Below are 12162 nucleotides of genomic sequence, written 5' to 3' on the forward strand. Positions count from 1 at the left end.
CTGGAAAGTCCGCCATATTTTCGCCAGCCAACGTTGACTAGTAACGTTAATAGTAACAACGTTTACCTAGCAAGAGTGTACTAGTTAGATGTTGAACCACATCAGCTTAACATCAACAAGTCTAACATTAGACAGAACATATAATTATCCTCCTGGACAAAATTATTACCAACTCACATTTCCTTTCTTTCTTTTCTTCCCAATGAGAAAGAAATCACTTAAACTGAGCTGCTGCTGTCTTTTAATCTTAACCTCTGACGACCTGTCGCCGGCTTCAGACTCCCGCTTCCCAAACAGTCTGAGCAGTTGAGGGGGCAGGCCGGTGACAAGACGCTCTGTTGAGCTTTCAAAATAAAAGCATGCGAGTTAAAGATTTCAAAATCAAATATTTTTCTCCTCCGCTGTATAATTTTTGGGTGGGACAAATGCGACTGTCTCCAATATTGGAGGGGACACGTCCCACCCGTCCCCCCCGGTTCCTATGCCCTTGTCACCCTCACAGGTTTGTGCACTCCACCACAAATGATTTACAATGGATGGAATAGGCCTTGACATTTCCATCTCTTAGCTTCAGTTGCCAGTTTTTTTGCCACTTCTTTTGCCACATGCCAAGGATCGAATTCATTTTTCATCGTTTTTCTGGATTACTGACCCTCATTTCTTTGACGATTTGTGGATGTCTGTCAGTGGAGATGGTAGAGACCTTCACTCCATTTTCATTTATGGTTTTGAGAGCTTCTTTAAAACCTTTGATTTCCATGGTATTAGAGCTCGAAACTTGGGTGCAACTTATTACCTTGAAGTCCACAACCTTTTGACTCTGTGCGTCTAAAAAAGTGTATGTACGGTATTTGGCTAAGTGCCCTGGAGAAGCAGGCACAGAGCCAGAAGTATAAGGAAACAGAATGTCAGACCCATCAGCAGATGAATGTGAAACAGTGTATTTGGGTAGACATGTTCCGGGACCTCTATACATAGTTGGAGATCTCAATGTTAAACCCAAAGTCACACCCTTCTGTCAGACAAAAGAAGTGGAGCACTGAATGTGACTTTGCAGCTTCTCTCGCCCCCATTGGACCGAGATCAAATGCTTAGAAAAGTCACCTAACCGCTGAGTGGCAGCGGTCGGAGTCTGAGAAGGGTGGGAGAATAATTGTGGAATTTGTTTCAACACAATTAAACTTGATATGAGGAGCACATCAGGTGATGCTGTTGCACAACAACACTGAACCAACTGGTTCATGGGATGTAACTTTTACTTTAGTTTTCTCTGAAACTCTTTACGATTAATACTGGACCAACGTCAAAGACTGTTGTTCCCATCAGTCACTTAGACACAAAAAACATGGAAAATAATGAAAAACTTTTTTGCGAATTTGAGGAAGTTAAAAGGAAGTTTTCCTGGTTAAAAGGGGATGAGAGATATTTTAAAATATGCTTTATATAACAAAAAATAAAATCACTTGAAAATAAAAACGATAAAAGGCCTGTTTTTTCATATTCAGAGACCGGATGTTGTCATTTCCAGTGCAACAGCGCCAGTGTACCAGCGTTGCTTTCAGCACAGGCAAAAATGACTTTGGAACATAGACTATTAATATTAATATTTACACACTATGCTTTGGAACCCTACTCTGATGATGCTTGAGCGGACTTTTATTTCAAAATGTCACATTTATTTGTTTCCCTCTCCCTGCCTCCCTCCGTCTTTTAGTACCGGCATTCTGCATCATGACCCCACACAAATTGCAACAGAAACTCTTTCAACTGATCTAGTCTCATAAAAGTATCCTCTATAACATATAAAAGTCCTAAGAAATCCAAGTAAAAAACTGCAGATAAAAAAAACGGTAAAATGCCACCAAAGGCAAAAGCAGAAGTGAAATTGGACGAAGACTATGTGTCACTCATGCACATTCACCTCCTCTTTGGCAACAACACCAGTTAGAATGTTTCGCAGAGATGGGTCTGGAGAGAATGGTGTGCAAATGCTAAGCGTTTCCTTGATCTTTTCTAGATCAGAGTGATCTCTTTTCATCCTTGCTTCTGAGGATTCTCGGTGCTGCTCGCTGGTCGTGTAGGTGAGGTCATTGAATTCCTACATGGCGTTGTTGTATTCAGATGTGATGGGTGTAGACATGGTCCACAATGCTCGCATTTCTTCAGTCATTCCACTTCCATGGGTCAAGCCTCTACTGCTTTTCAAGGATCGCATCGATGTCTACTCGATGACAAGGTCAGAGCTAAGGCCTGCCCAGTACTGGTTAAATAACTTTTACATTTAATGTCAAGTCTGTTTTTAAGCAAAAAAAGAGTATGTCCAAAAACACATACTGAGTAGGAGTTACATGACATAGGCTAAACCGTTTACATCTCTTGTCCACCCCAAACAACCTTACAGTAATCTCACAAAATCATGTATTCTATAAATATGTAATCATGTCATTTTAGATGTCATTAGACAAGTCCAATGGATTCATAGACCCAGACAACATGGGGTTAGACACCAAGATTACTTGGCTAGGTCAAATATTGAAGGACTTGAAACATTTTTGAGTCTTGAAAATTACACCTTTCTAGTGGTCAAACTTTGGTAAACTTTTAGTATGTTATTAAGGACACCTAATATTACAAAAACCAGCTGAGAAACCTTTTGTTAGAATTTTTTTTAGGGTTATGTGTTTTTTTTTTTCTCCATATATGCTATATATATATCACAGTAACACTGCAAAATTAAAGACAGACAAACAGATCCAACTAAAATCACGTTTTATTGAGTCAGCAGTTAGCTATATACAAACAATAAGGAAAGCTTAAGGTTGTTGCAGTAGTGGACCAGCTCACCAATCTGGCTTTCTGCCCCTGGTATGCGCATGCACCCTGTAATGTTTGTAAACAGGAAACCCATCTATTACATTACTGGAAAGTCCGCCATATTTTCGCCAGCCAACGTTGACTAGTAACGTTAATAGTAACAACGTTTACCTAGCAAGAGTGTACTAGTTAGATGTTGAACCACATCAGCTTAACATCAACAAGTCTAACATTAGACAGAACATATAATTATCCTCCTGGACAAAATTATTACCAACTCACATTTCCTTTCTTTCTTTTCTTCCCAATGAGAAAGAAATCACTTAAACTGATCTGCTGCTGTCTTTTAATCTTAACCTCTGACGACCTGTCGCCGGCTTCAGACTCCCGCTTCCCAAACAGTCTGAGCAGTTGAGGGGGCAGGCCGGTGACAAGACGCTGTGTTGAGCTTTCAAAATAAAAGCATGCGAGTTAAAGATTTCAAAATCAAATATTTTTCTCCTCCGCTGTATAATTTTTGGGTGGGACAAATGCGACTGTCTCCAATATTGGAGGGGACACGTCCCACCCGTCCCCCCCGGTTCCTATGCCCTTGTCACCCTCACAGGTTTGTGCACTCCACCACAAATGATTTACAATGGATGGAATAGGCCTTGACATTTCCATCTCTTAGCTTCAGTTGCCAGTTTTTTTGCCACTTCTTTTGCCACATGCCAAGGATCGAATTCATTTTTCATCGTTTTTCTGGATTACTGACCCTCATTTCTTTGACGATTTGTGGATGTCTGTCAGTGGAGATGGTAGAGACCTTCACTCCATTTTCATTTATGGTTTTGAGAGCTTCTTTAAAACCTTTGATTTCCATGGTATTAGAGCTCGAAACTTGGGTGCAACTTATTACCTTGAAGTCCACAACCTTTTGACTCTGTGCGTCTAAAAAAGTGTATGTACGGTATTTGGCTAAGTGCCCTGGAGAAGCAGGCACAGAGCCAGAAGTATAAGGAAACAGAATGTCAGACCCATCAGCAGATGAATGTGAAACAGTGTATTTGGGTAGACATGTTCCGGGACCTCTATACATAGTTGGAGATCTCAATGTTAAACCCAAAGTCACACCCTTCTGTCAGACAAAAGAAGTGGAGAACTGAATGTGACTTTGCAGCTTCTCTCGCCCCCATTGGACCGAGATCAAATGCTTAGAAAAGTCACCTAACCGCTGAGTGGCAGCGGTCGGAGTCTGAGAAGGGTGGGAGAATAATTGTGGAATTTGTTTCAACACAATTAAACTTGACATGATTGATATGAGGAGCACATCAGGTGATGCTGTTGCACAACAACACTGAACCAACTGGTTCATGGGATGTAACTTTTACTTTAGTTTTCTCTGAAACTCTTTACGATTAATACTGGACCAACGTCAAAGACTGTTGTTCCCATCAGTCACTTAGACACAAAAAACATGGAAAATAATGAAAAACTTTTTTGCGAATTTGAGGAAGTTAAAAGGAAGTTTTCCTGGTTAAAAGGGGATGAGAGATATTTTAAAATATGCTTTATATAACAAAAAATAAAATCACTTGAAAATAAAAACGATAAAAGGCCTGTTTTTTCATATTCAGAGACCGGATGTTGTCATTTCCAGTGCAACAGCGCCAGTGTACCAGCGTTGCTTTCAGCACAGGCAAAAATGACTTTGGAACATAGACTATTAATATTAATATTTACACACTATGCTTTGGAACCCTACTCTGATGATGCTTGAGCGGACTTTTATTTCAAAATGTCACATTTATTTGTTTCCCTCTCCCTGCCTCCCTCCGTCTTTTAGTACCGGCATTCTGCATCATGACCCCACACAAATTGCAACAGAAACTCTTTCAACTGATCTAGTCTCATAAAAGTATCCTCTATAACATATAAAAGTCCTAAGAAATCCAAGTAAGAAACTGCAGATAAAAAAAACGGTAAAATGCCACCAAAGGCAAAAGCAGAAGTGAAATTGGACGAAGACTATGTGTCACTCACGCATGTAAATGAACTGATGCAGCAACAAAACGAAATGTTTGTGGCGCTGCTTGAACAACAACATAACTTCAAAGGCTTTGTTAAAGTCATTATGGACTCCACAAACAACAGACTGGATGCAATAAGTAAGGATCTACAGGACGTAAAAACCAGCTTGCAATTTACACAAAAAAATGTGGATGACATTAAAACTGATTGCACGAAGCAAACCGAATGCTGCAACGCCATGCAGTCAGACATCTTTAAAGTTTGTGACAGTTTACTGGCTGTCACTGACAAAATTAGGTATTTGGAGGGACAATCCAGGCGTAACAACCTCGTTTTCGAGGGAATACAGGAGGCACCAGGAGAGACCTGGACCAAAATGGAGGAGAAAGTGAAGAAAGTATTGGCGAAGAAGTTTCAGCTGCAGCGAGAGGTTGAAGTGGAGAGGGCCCACCGTACAGGGAACCTGGAGGAGACAGAACAAGACCATTTGTGGTGAAATTTCTGAGGCACAAGGACAGATCTGCCATACTACAACGCACTAAGTTACTGTAAGGATCCAAAATCTTTATCAACGAGGACTTCACGGATACTGTCAGAAGAACAAGGAAGGAACTGATGCCGGAGTTGAGAGCGGCAAGAGAAAGAGGGGACATTGCCTATCTACGATAAGACAAACTGATCATCCCCGGTCCAGTATACCAAAATAGACAAGAAATATTTAATCTACAACCAGGTATGCTGAATCGCTGACCATATCATGACATTTTTCACATCTCACACACGTACCGGAGCTAATCAACTACTACAGAGGATTGTTGATCTTGACAAATTAGAGCTGAACACCTTTCATTACACGGAACATCACTCACAGGACTTGGAAAATGATATTGATCCTGTAAACAACTTTTTCCTCAACACCAACAGCAATTGCTTTTATTACAATAATGAACAGTTCAATAGTTCAATTAAGACTGAAAAACAAATATCAATAATCCACTTTAACAGCAGAAGCCTATATGCTAACTTTCACAATATTAAACATTATCTAAATCAGTTCAAACAGCCTTTCAATTTAATTGCTATATCGGAAACAGTGAAAAGGGCTCAGATTTTGAAATTAAAGGATATGAAATGTGTTGTATTAATAGAGAAAACAAGAATGGGGGTGGTGTGGCTTTGTATGTGGACAAGAAACTTAATTACAATATGGTGGAAAAAATGTCAACAGTGGTGGATGATTTACTTGAATTTGAATGTTATCATTGGATTGAATGGGCGTTATAGGGGGTTATCAGCCTCATAGATATGGGTCAGAAGGGACCTGCTACGTCTACTGGTAGGCTCAGAAGGCTCTTATCATCCATTTGCATGGAAGTCTGCTGGATAACGGGGATATGTACAGGTAAGACCATTAAAATGAGAGCCTTTAAACTGTGATTATTTAGTCAAAAGGCCCCGGAAATGTCCCCAGTTTTCACTGTGACTGACAGACCCGAAATTGGAATGAAATAGTCGTGCACCCTACACGCACAGGCTCAAGACAGCCAGAGCAAGCCTCAGAGCTCAGAGATGTTCTAGAATGCCCATTTTACGATGCTAAAATTACTGGTGGGTTTAGCGAACGCAATTTTGCAGACTTTTTTATGTTTTGAAAAAGGATCTTACTCTTTAACAGAAAGATCGACTTCCTTAGAAATCCTTTCCATAATGTTGTCAGACACTTAGAATATTAATCTGAGTCTGTCAGCGGCAAAACGAGCACTTTTATGAACATAAATTGACATCCTATTAACTTACATTGTAGCTTGTTTCGCCGTTGCCGACTGCAGCGATCTCGTTTAATACTGGACCAATGTCAATGGAAAATATTTCCTCAGTAGTTTTAATTGTATCCGATACTCAATGAGCTGTTGCAGAAACAAGCCCAGCGTGAAGCAATAAAGCAAAAGCTGTCAGATAAATGTAGTGGAGTAAACATTACAACATTTCCCTCTGAGGTGTAGTGGAGTACAAGTATGAAGTAGCAGCAGGGGGCGATTCTAGGATCAGACCTTTACGTGATACGCAGGTTTACACCATATACCCACTAAGAAAGGTCAAGAATTTCCGTATACCCACTTACATAAATTACCGCGTCTGTGTCGGGAGTCACCTAGAAACAACAACACAGTTGCTTGGTGGTCATTCTCTGCGCAAATATGAAATTAACTAATGAGAATCACTAAAGGAGATATGAAACAAAGGCAAACTCAAACTACACTTTCTTTGTTTTTGTAAGCCTGTCCCAGAAGCTACTGCCGCTTTGGGTGACACTGCAGCTGCAGCAGATAACAAGATGCAGTGTTTCCCACAGATTAGAAAGCAATTTGTGGTGGGGGGGGGAGAAACTGTTCAGCTCAGTTTCAGACTAATACCTCCGGTTCAGGCTTGTCCTCATCCTCAACACGTGGCTTTTTCAGTCGCGGAAAATACTTTTCAATACTCATCTGGATTTAAGCAGCAAACATTCAGTGTAAGAGTAAAAAATGACATAACATTATTTATAATACGTTTATTTGATTCACAGCTGCTACATATAGTGTTTTGACCTCGACAAACCAAACTGCATTTTACCGCAAACTTGCGACTACTTTTTAAAGCAGGCACAATCGCTTGTTTGCTAAGAGTCCGGTCGGGACTCAACATTCTATTCAGAATATAACATTTTTATAGCACTTTTTAATGTGTGATTGTGTAAAGGTGTTCACGAGATGGATACCAACCTTTCGTGAACTTGTGAATTTCGCCAGCCGTCTTCTCTCCTTCATGGAGACAGACGCTGTGTGCACAGTGGGCTTGATGATGTTTTAAGCCTCCAACGTCGCCTTCCAGGCAGCTAACCCTCACCTTAACCCATGGGTGTATTGCAGTTTTTCTTGATTGCTTTGATGCAGCAGTTAACTCAAACTCCACATTTTCAAAACAGTTAACACACAGGCCCAGAAACAGTGGCACCCATGGTCAAAATTACACATTTTGTTTGCAAAAGGCTCTAACCGTGCCAGAACATTTAAAATATGCAACAAAAGCTAATTTTGCCTTCAAACAACACAACTTGCAAACAAGTGTATGAGCTCTTCCAATCAACCATTACACAGTGGACACCAAAATACTAAATACAGTACTCAGTGTGAATCAGTGCACCATTGCTTGTCATTGTAGCCTATTACTCTACATAGCTTTCATGCCAGTGACATTTGTTGACAAATTTGCCTTCTTGCAAAGAATTGGATCCAGAATCAGAAATGCTTTGATGCACATTTTATTGATTCCATTGATTCTTATTTTGAAACTGTGGCTGAAAACTGAAATACTGTAAATATTACACAAAATACATGTAAACCAAACCAAAATAAAATCTATTAGAGTATAAGAAATTAAGAAAATTTAAATAAAATCTATTACAGTAAAGTATAAACATATATTACTGTAGAGTATAAGAAATAGACACTATTGATACTCAGTCTCTTCTGTCATGACGATGGGGCCACATGGCCTAACCCTGCAGACTGACTGCTAATTGAAGATTTGTGTGAAGGAGTGTCAAACAGGTGCTTCAGTGATTTCATACTGATGTAGTTAGTTTCTAATAGTTAGGAACAGATGGTTTCTGTTTGGTTACCATAGCTAAAACAATGGAGTTTGGACTGCTTAAATGACATCCGTGTTACCTGTTCTGCAAAAGGGTGGGGAAAATGTGTCAATCCAATGAGAAAGGGTTAACACATTTGCAAGAGGTGTCTTCTGCTCTGCTGAGACAGTGATGTTATAAAAACCGAGTGGATCCCAGTTTCTTTAAGCAGGTCAAAACAATCAAGAAAAATTGTAAGAGAACGTAACCAAAGAATTTCTAATAAGGGAAGAAGTTCCACTCTCTCGTTACTTCTGCCTTCTTAACTTGTTGCAGTTCCACCAGAGTTCCATATAGAGCTCACAGGCCAGTGCAGAATGAATGGGACTCTATGGAGCTATACCCCTCAAAATCCACTTTTCTCAGGATATAATTTTTTGTCTAGTAATTTGAATGTTGCATTCAAAAGGGGAGGCTACGAAAATACACACTGCTGGGTGTTAGATTTTTTTAAAGTGTTTTTTAAAATGTCAATGACGTCATACACATATACGGCCAGAGATTCTGCTTTACGGCAAGCTCTGAGTCACTTCCTTTTTTCTCTCGAGGCATCGACAACACAGCTGACAGGTTAGACTCTCCCTGTTAATACACGTGCTAGAAAGAGGTTTGCTAATGTTTTAAAGACCACGCTGAAATATTCACTCTGACATTCTGGTTCTGCTTCGTATGCCGTCAAGCGGGATCTCCGATCGTAATCAGTCCTTCATTGACCAATCAGCATTCATTAGCAGAATGCTAGCGTGTTATGGGCAACAACGACTCAACCTGTAAGAAATCGAAAGGGCATAAGTACTTGTTCATTCAACTTTTGACCTATAATCCATGTTGAACTTGCAAAAACTACAATCAAATCTGAGATTTCTCAACGACAATCAGGCGAAAGAGACAAATTTAGCCGTCTAGCTCCATAGAGTCCCATTCATTTTGCACTGGACCGTGATCACCCCCAGTGGAACTCTGGTGGAACTGCAACCAAATTTGCTACAATGGGGCTGAATAGGGAGTGGAAAGGCTTTCCGTAGACCGGCTTTGACATAACCATTGCCGCGCTGCCTGGAAGGCGACGTTGGGGGCTAAAGTGTCTGTGTGTGTGTGTGCGTGTGTGTGTGTGTGTGTGTGTGGTGACAGAGGAGAGCAGGGAAAGGAAATGCAGCTGAATGTGTTTTAAATAGCATTTTTAAAAAATGTCATAACGAAACGCAATGTGCAGCGGCCAGTGTTGATAGTACGGCGCACTGCCACACATTAGTCTATGTGTGGGAAACACTGAGATGTTAACGTTACAGAAACCGAAAATGAGGCTGATGCAATATGCGCTAACGTTACAAAAAACGTATGGGTTGTCACTCTGGGACGTCAAGTAGAGGGTTAACTTTTCCTGCTACAGCTTTCCGACCGTGGTCAGAAAGCACAGGGGAGACACTTTGTTTCTCCCACTATGCCTCTAGAGTTGGTACTTGCTCCGCTTCCCTTCTGGATTTCAGGACTTTTGTATGGAGCTAAAAGAGTCTCAATAAAGATAAATGCATACACTACATTCACATATGCACACACAGGATTCATAAATACACACACAGGATACACAAATGCGCACAAAATTCACAAATACACACACAAAATTTAAAAAGCATAGAAGATTTACAAATGCACACAAGATTCAGAAATGCACAAGACAAGATTCAGAAATGTATTTCTGATGCACACACAAATATATCTTGATTTACAAACTGCTTGCAGTCTGTGAACTTCATTGCCTTTTTTTAAACAGGGAATGATCTACAACCAATCAGATATCTCCCTTGTTTTAGCTAATCACAAGAACGCACCCCACGTGGGGGACTGTTTACTTATAAGCCAATCACATGAACGCGTTCACACAGCGCTATATGAATGTGGGTGGAGTCATCCATTCTCGTAGTAATTCACGCAATGTTTTTCTCAACTTTAGGAGCTCCACACAGTCTGACGAGAAAGCGGCAAACTCCATACCCAGTGAAAGTCACTTTCTCAGTTATTGGACGACCGGGGCTCGGGGCTGCGGAGCTCCGGAGCTGGCTGGCTGCCAGCTGCTGGCATAACTTTCGTATATTTACAGTTTGAATTCCGTCACGTCATTTATAAAATAGCTACCCCAAGGTCTTATAAAGCTAACTACGGTGTCCAATTTCAATTTAATGCATTTTTGTGAACGTTAGGAGGAGCTGCTAGCTAGGCTAGCTATGTGTCCCATTTAATCCTATGGGAAAGATCGTTGCTACACTTTTGGCATAATTTTTGTATATTTGTTAGAAATAAATATAATCAGTCAAGCTGGCTGTGCTTTATGAGAATACAAATTATAGTTGAATAGTATTGTGTGTTTTAGTGGAAGTACTGTGACAGCTTAGTCATGCAAAATGAGGAAAAGACACTGTTGTACGTGCAGAATGCAGCACTGATGATGGTGGTCAGAGAGAAACAAGAGTGCAGCAACAAAGTTAATATCAGTTTGATATCAGTTTGACCATGAAGTTACTCCTCAATCTGTGACAGACAACAGCGCATTGTTCTCTCTGACCGCCAGCATAGTTAAAGTCTGCCTAGCAACTGATGAAGAGGGCGTGTGCCAAGAGACTGGGACTAGTCTGTGCACCAACCAGGGGAGGCTAAGTGTGCCTGCTCATCTCAGACCCCGTGTACACGTATATACTCTTATGATTTTACTTAAATAAATACTTGTTAAACTTTTAAATCCTCTCCTTGCCTACTTGGTGGATTTTAACACGCACATATTTACAGTTTGAATTTCGTCATGCCACTTATAGAACATCTACCCCAAGGTCTTATAAAGCTAACTATGGTGTCCGATTTCAATTTAATGCATTTTTGTGAACATTAGGGGTCTCCTTAGGAGGAGCTGCTAGCTAGGCTAGCTATGTGTCCCATTTAATCCTATGGGAAAGATCGTTGCTACACTTTCCGCATACTTTTCGTATATTTACAGTTTGAATTTCGTCATGCCACTTATAGAACATCTACCCCAAGGTCTTATAAAGCCAACTATGGTGTCCGATTTCAATGTAATGCTTTTTTGTGAACATTAGGGGTTTCGTTTCAGAGGTCTAAGAGGAGGCTAGCTAGCTCTCATTGATAGAGCTCCATCCAGCCGCAGACTTTATCAATGAGACTCGCAGACAAGAGGCGTTTATTTCCACGATCGTTTGTTTAAATAACTCAACACACGTATCCATTATGAGATTAACTGGAACCTGTGGTAAGAGATTGTGGGTGTAACAAGCTCGCTGACCGCACTCTCACTCACACACAGCGGCCATTTAACAGGAAGAGGGGAGCTCCAGGCCCTGGAGCTCTGTCAGGGCAGCGGCGATTGGTAGTCCATTAACCCAAAAAACGGTGACTTTGTGCGGGTATGGAGTGCCGTGGGCTGCCAGCCGTGACGGAGCTCCATCTACCTCCCAGCAGGCCGGAGTCTGTGACAGGCTGGGCGGCGAGGCAGCAACACAGGCAGCACCGGCCGCTGAACTCCCGACACACAGTCGGACAAAATTTAAAATAAAATGTTGTCAGAAGTGAATTTATTGATGAATAAGATGGTGAAAATTGTTAAAAATGTCCCGTTGTTGGTTGTTGCTCCGTCTGCAAGTTCCGAGTTGGCAGTGGGC

General features: G+C 40.9%; 1 long non-coding RNA gene across 1 annotated transcript; it reads left to right on the forward strand.

Annotated features, from left to right (window-relative positions):
• The first annotated feature begins 325 nt into the window (after positions 1–325).
• On the forward strand, positions 326–11007 carry LOC118496302. The gene is made up of 3 exons (XR_004898847.1): positions 326–337; positions 7494–7497; positions 10790–11007. It is a non-coding gene; the product is annotated as an uncharacterized LOC118496302 (long non-coding RNA).
• Positions 11008–12162: the final 1155 nt, after the last annotated feature.

Source organism: Sander lucioperca, chromosome 11 (assembly GCF_008315115.2).
Source record: "Sander lucioperca isolate FBNREF2018 chromosome 11, SLUC_FBN_1.2, whole genome shotgun sequence".
NCBI classification, from domain to species: domain Eukaryota; kingdom Metazoa; phylum Chordata; class Actinopteri; order Perciformes; family Percidae; genus Sander; species Sander lucioperca.